We start from the raw sequence: 6,582 nt of genomic DNA on the forward strand, positions 1-6,582 counted from the left end.
TGTGTGTGTGTAGGCCAGTTCTTGACAACGTAGGCAATATCGCGCTATGTATCAGCCTCTCGTGGACATTTTTGGTAATTTTGATGGGCGGTGGAGATCAACTGGGTAGTGACAGGTATTCATTTGAAAGGCCCGACTAGGAAGTAGACGCTGGTGGACGGTACGGAAATGTAAACATTTTACCCCTTCACTCCCAGACCTTCTCAACAACGCTGCCAAAATACTTAACTCATTTAGGACTCGCGTTCTGTTCATTTGGCAACGTTTGGAGATGTGTGCAATTTTGGGGCCTTTCAAAATAAGAAGCGGAATTACGCTGTTCGTACAGCTTTTCATTTATGTTTTCTTTATCTAATACTTATTTTAAAAAAAAAGAAATTGCCCCCTCCCCCTAAAAAAAAGAAACCAAGAAAAAAAACAACAACCAAGAGACAACATCTTGTTAAGAAGCATACAAATTTATGTTTCTAATTTGAGTATGGTGGTTCGAATGTGTCATAACATGGTCATTGGTCTTCTGTCGTACTTATGTGTTTGCTGCGTCCTTCTACAGTTGAGACAAGTGCGTTGGAATGAAGGAGATATACATGTAGGTGGGCTCTATTTTATATAAAGATTGGCAAGTACTGGTAAAGGCAAATGCCTTTTTGTTAATCAACATGTAGTCATGTAGAACATGTGGTGACTTCTTTATCCCCTTCTTTCTCCATGGCCGTGAATCTTGATATTGTAGAGGGGGTGTGGGGTGTGGTGACGTCTCTATGCACTAATCAATACTGTCATGGGTTCTCATGTTGCAGAGATGCATTATCAGGGCGAAAGATACAATGTACAAGACGTCACCGTTGTACATACATTAATGACTGCAGTTCACCCATTAGGATTTTAAAAAAAATGTCCCGCTGTTTCATGCACCATCCCAGATTTGTTTTTTTTAAAGGCATATTGCTTGTTTTTTTTATATTGCATGTAGTGATTATACAATCTTTTCAGTGGTGTTGCATAAAGCCATGGTTTTAGGATGTCTTCAACATGCAACACCGACATACATAACTGCAGCATGCTTCACTTCAAAAGGCCAGTATTTTAGTCTTTGAGGAGATTGGCTTCTTCGTCAATGCTTATGTAGACCAACCGGGCTGTAAGGGATGCTCCCTCGAAACTGGAAGAAAAAATTACTCGATAAGATACAGACCTACATTTGTATCTTCTCCACTCTTCATTCTTAATTACTTACTATAGCACTGTAACAACTATCATCACATTTTCTTCACAACGAAAAGAGGAATTTTAGTAACTGCCGCCTGGACATGGCTGCATTCAGAGGAATAAAAGGCGTTTTTCTAACGTTTCATGAAAAATGTGTTGTATAAACCCCACAAATTTTACAACTATTGTCAATATGATGGAAGTGCACCAATAATGATGGGGATTGGGAGAAGGGGAGGCGGGAGGGGGGGGGGAAGCAGTTTGTACTATGAGTCAGTAATCGTCTTTTAGGGGCACTTGTGGAGGTGGAAGTCAATCCCAGCAAGGTTCTCCCATTGTGGCTTTTTTTTCTTTCTCAAGCAGATCGGGGTTGGGCAGTGACCTTTCTGGAAACATACGTGTAGGGCCTACTTCATTTACCTTGATTGTTCGTCGGGATGAATTAAGTTCAGTCTGAACTATCTACAGGCGGCACAACCAGGCCAAATGTTGGGCGCTGCGGGGTGATTTACTGTCCTGTTGTCGTGCTATCATATTTCACTGCTAAGTGTGTGGAGTGGAACTCACCTCAATGGGGGCAGGGAAATGAAGAATGAGATGGGCATGTTATTTTGTCAAGGCCACCTTGCCATTCAGAAGAGCTTTTTGTCTGTCGGTATTTAATTTCCTGGAAGAAGAACATAATACGTGCTGAGTTTAGAACACAATCGGGATTCTTTGAGCCAGGATCGTCTGCTCCGTAGTCCAACAAGGGGCCGTCGTGGCCTAGAGGTTAAGGTGTTCGCCTTTCATTTAAAGATCCCGGATTCGAATCCGGGTAGCGACGGAAAAATGTTCTTCTCTAAAATTGTCTACTTTCACATCCTATCCTGCCCGCCAACAATGTTCTGTCGTCTGCTTTTGTATCCACTTTCTGCCCCCACTCCCTTACCTCCTTTGCCCCCTCGTCTGGGCTCTTGACTCTTGACTCTTTCTGCAGCCTTTCTACTGCTACTCCTTGGCTCCTTCTTACTGCTGTCTTTCTGCCACACCCCTGATCTTCTGGTAGGAAAGATTTACTCCTAGCCTTCTCGGACAAGGGCGAAAAATCTCGGAGATCCCGTGTGCAAGTTGCGCACGTTAAAGATCCCTTGGTGGTCTAAAATATATTTGAGTAGGCTTCGGCCGTCACCCTGGCAAAATTCAAAATTTCATACCGACTGAAAATGTTTGGTGTATCCCGCGCGCTCATATTATGACCGTATGCAGTTGCGAACGCCGTAAAAGACTTACCAAAAAAAAAAATGTTAAAAAAATAGTCCAACATGATACATATACCATCTGAGCTAACGGAGTGCCCGACAACAGGAGTGTTTGAGGAGAAAGTTCAAGACGCATACTAAGTGACAAGTGACAATAGGAGAAGGCGCACGAGAAGTTTTGCTCTCAGCGACACAACCACTACTGGCTGAATGATCCTGGACAGAGAACACTCTTGTAATCTAATTAGTTATGTTTTGTTTTTACGCTTCTATCGACACAATGTAAATCGTTTATGAGACAGTGGGTGATTGGAGGGTGCTCTGGTGTGGTTAGCTGCTTCTTTCCTATCAAAGATCTATCGTCCTTATCTCCCCTCCTTCTTTTTTGTGTTTGTTACTCTCTTGTAACACCTCTAATCTTCGGTACTTATAAGACCTTATTGTGTTGCAAGTGCCGTAAAACTCGTACTAAAACTACAAAAAATTATGAGACGGGCTGCTTCCACTCTGCTTGTCAAGCCTGACCTGAACAAAGTGGGACACGGCATCCCTGCTGTCAGATGTTAATTTTCAATTAAAAAAACAACAACAAACAAACAATCAAACTAAAACAACCAATAACTCCAAAATTTCCTCACTTGGGGGTCACATTCATGCCTCTTTCTGAGTGCATCGCTATCAAACCACAGACCACAGGTAGTAGCACCATTGTAATGGTATAATTGCCACGCCCTCAAATGCTTGAAATGGTTTTATAACAAGGATAGTCATTTTGTTTTTTGCTATCGTCTGGGTTTGCTTTCGAAATTACTGTTCGAGAATAATTTTCTTCGAAGCTAAAAGGTGAGTGGATGGTGACAAACTGTGTACGTGCCTGAACGTATGGCAAATTTTCGCTAGTAGATGATGAATATTTACTCTCCAAGACTGTCGAATAACAACCTGGTTTATCTAAATGTACAATTGTCTCTTCATGTTACATCGACGACCGGAGCTGCTGTCTCGGCTTTTCAGACTTTCAGCCAGACAAATTACTCAGACGTCTGTCGGTTTTTTTTCCCATAGGAACCAATGTCTGGATAAATCCAGAATTTCGGATTATCAACATTCCTGATTTAGTAGCACTCCAACTTTACATTTATTTTATCTTATGATATCCTTTTGTATGATACATTGCACTTAATTTTTTTTCTCTAAAATGTTGATACAAGATGCATCAGAGGACATGCACCGCCGCTTTTGAGTCCCTGCCCTCACGTTTCCATGGTTGCTAGAAGTTCAAGACTTTTAGCATGGCTTGTTGGCACCTTTGTTTGTTCGAAGAGTTTATTTGGATGTGTTTTTTCCTATTGCTGTTATTATATTATGTTGTGTTGGGATCGGCAGTTTGGCTGGATGTGGTACTAGGATTCCTTGAGTTAACTTGTTTTGCAAAATGTTGTTGGAAAATCCCACAGCTAGAATAGGCTATATGCTTGTCAAAGAACCCTATGCTCCAGTTGGAGAAGGATAATAGTCTTTGCAATGTCGTCCACACAACGTTCTTTCGGGTACACCTGGGCTCTATAAATAAGGGGAAAAGAAGAGATGGAGAGGGGGATAGGAAGAGGAGCTAGAAGAGGCATCAGTGAAAGGTGAGGTGGAAAAATTGGAGTGTGTGAAGGAACAGGAAGAAGGATGAAGAGGCGTAGTAAGAAGGAGTAGGAGGGGGGACGAGGAAGGAGGAGAGAGGAAAGAAGGAGGTGGAGGTGAAAGAGGTGTTTCGACGGATACCAAAATAGCCACCCAATAACAATATCAGCAATTGGTGTTCAATTACGACAAACACAAGTAAGTCATATTTTTTTAAAATTATAAGTGTTGAAGATTAGAGGTGTTACTAGAGAGTTACGTACAAAGAAAAGAAAACAAGGAGACGAGGCATGGAGAAGAGATATTTAGTAACTCAAAGAAGGAGAAAAACGATAATGCAACCCTAACAAAATCAAGAAGTGCATCGGTGAATTCTGTCTGTCTGTCTGTCTGTCTGTCTGTCTGTCTGTCTGTCTGTCTGTCTATCTATCTATCTATCTATCTATCTATCTATCTGTCTGTCTGTCTGTCTGTCTGTCTGTCTATCTATCTATCTATCTATATGTATCTATCTATCTCTATCTCTATCCCCACCCCCTCGTTGTTTTTCTTCGTAAAACATTTAAATGAAACTTTTATCCACTGAACTGACATAAAAATGTATTGTTTCATGGGAGGTGAACTATATTGTGTACGTTTAATCTCTGAGATGAAATTGATTTTGTTTCGGGATAACTTTTTGGCGCTCTCTCCGTCTTAGTTCAGTTCGCTCTTGAGCTGGGCTCTGGTCTGGATGGGCCTTTACCAAAATGTATTGTTTTCCGCCTGATTTGTGTTAACCCTATCCGTACGTCCTGGGGTCATGTTGTACCCCCAGGGTTAAATTCTTCACATTTTAGAATACTTCTAGTAGCCTACTACGATCTCTTTGAAACTTTCAGTATTTCTCAAAAAATCATTTATTCTGACAGACTGCTATGCAAAACGTACGGATCGGATTAAGGAGTAAATTTCCTCTTTGGAAAGTGGTGGTGCAGAGTTCCACACGTCGTATGGATACGATAGTAAAACACGACGTTCGGATAGGGTTAACCTATGTTTACTCAAAAGACTGCTTGGGTAATAAAACTATTTCAGGGGTCAAATTGTAAATGTATTTATTCTGTATGTATATTTAATAGATCTATAATGTGTACGGAATCAATTCTCATCGATCAAAGATTTTCACGAATAATAATATGTTCAGCCTGTTCCTTCTTGTTCTGTGCCCAGTTCGTTCTCAGTTTGTTTCTTCCGTTCTGCTTTGTGAGTTGGTCATTCACCAGAGACATTCAAATATCACGCGCCATTACGGGAAGTCTTGGAGACGTCTGGCACTAAGTGAGCCGGGCAGACGGAGAGTTGGGCTTTGTCAGCCTAGTGGTTAATCTGGTAGCTCAGTGATACATTGATATCTGGGCGTTTTCCAATAACTCGGGGCTATTGATTCGTTCTCATCTCACGTCGCACTCTACTCTTTCCGAGTATGCTTAAGGATTGCCATTGCAAGGGTTATTTTATTTCTTTTCATTTTAATTTTTTTTTAAAGTTCAAGGACACCAAACCCTTTACGCTAATGGTTACCCAGTCCTTGTTAGTGTCCCGACTTTACTGGTTCAACACCCAGTGTGCTTCCTTTTCTTTCTCTTTCTATTCTTTCTTTCTGTCTTTCTTTCCCGAACTTTAAAATATTTTGTCTTTCTTTTTATGAGAAATACTCGGATTTCAGAAAGACTAACCGTTGTCTATGCGTTGGCTCGCGGGAGAAGAGTTTGGGGAGAATGTTTTCTGAACAGTGTCGAGAAGTAAAAAAAGAGGAGAGAGCATGTTTTAGAAAAGGTTTGGGTATTAATTGGTTATTTTACATAAAATATTGTTTGTTTTGCTATAACTCATATGAAGAGAGAAGAGACACACACACTCTCTTTCCCCCTCTCTCTCCGTCCTCTCTCTCTCTCTCTTACTCTCTCTCTCTCTCTCTCTCTCTCTCTCTGTCCCTCTCTCTCTCTCTCTGTCTGTATCTCTCTCTCTCTCTCTCTCTCTCTCTCTCTCTCTCTCTCTCTCTCTCTCTCTCTCTGTTTCCCCCCCCCAGCTTAATTTAGATTTAAATTATCTCCCATACCCTTTCAATGTAACTGTTATCGGTTTTTGAAGAAACTTTTTTAACAAGGCAATTGCAGATACTGCATTTTTGTGTCCCCTCTGTTATTCCTATAAAAAAAACCAGAATTCAATTACGTAAGGTACAGTTGCCTCTATGCCATTTGTAAAAACGGTTCCGTAATGTCCAAAGTCATTTTTGGCAAGATTAGTGCCGTTCTAACGTTAACTACATTTTTTTTCCAGTTTTGATGTCAAGAACTGAATTCCAGTTGCCAAAACAGGAGTTACCACGAAGCAAAACTAAAATTTGTCGGAACAATGGTATTGACTTTAATAATTTGGTTTTAAAAGGGAAGATTTTTTACAGAAGCCTTGACAGCTAGCTCTGACAAAAACTCCCAAAAGTTTTAAACTGGAT

The sequence above is a fragment of the Aplysia californica genome, unplaced genomic scaffold (genome assembly GCF_000002075.1).
Source record: "Aplysia californica isolate F4 #8 unplaced genomic scaffold, AplCal3.0 scaffold01236, whole genome shotgun sequence".
Taxonomy (NCBI): Eukaryota; Metazoa; Mollusca; class Gastropoda; order Aplysiida; family Aplysiidae; genus Aplysia; species Aplysia californica.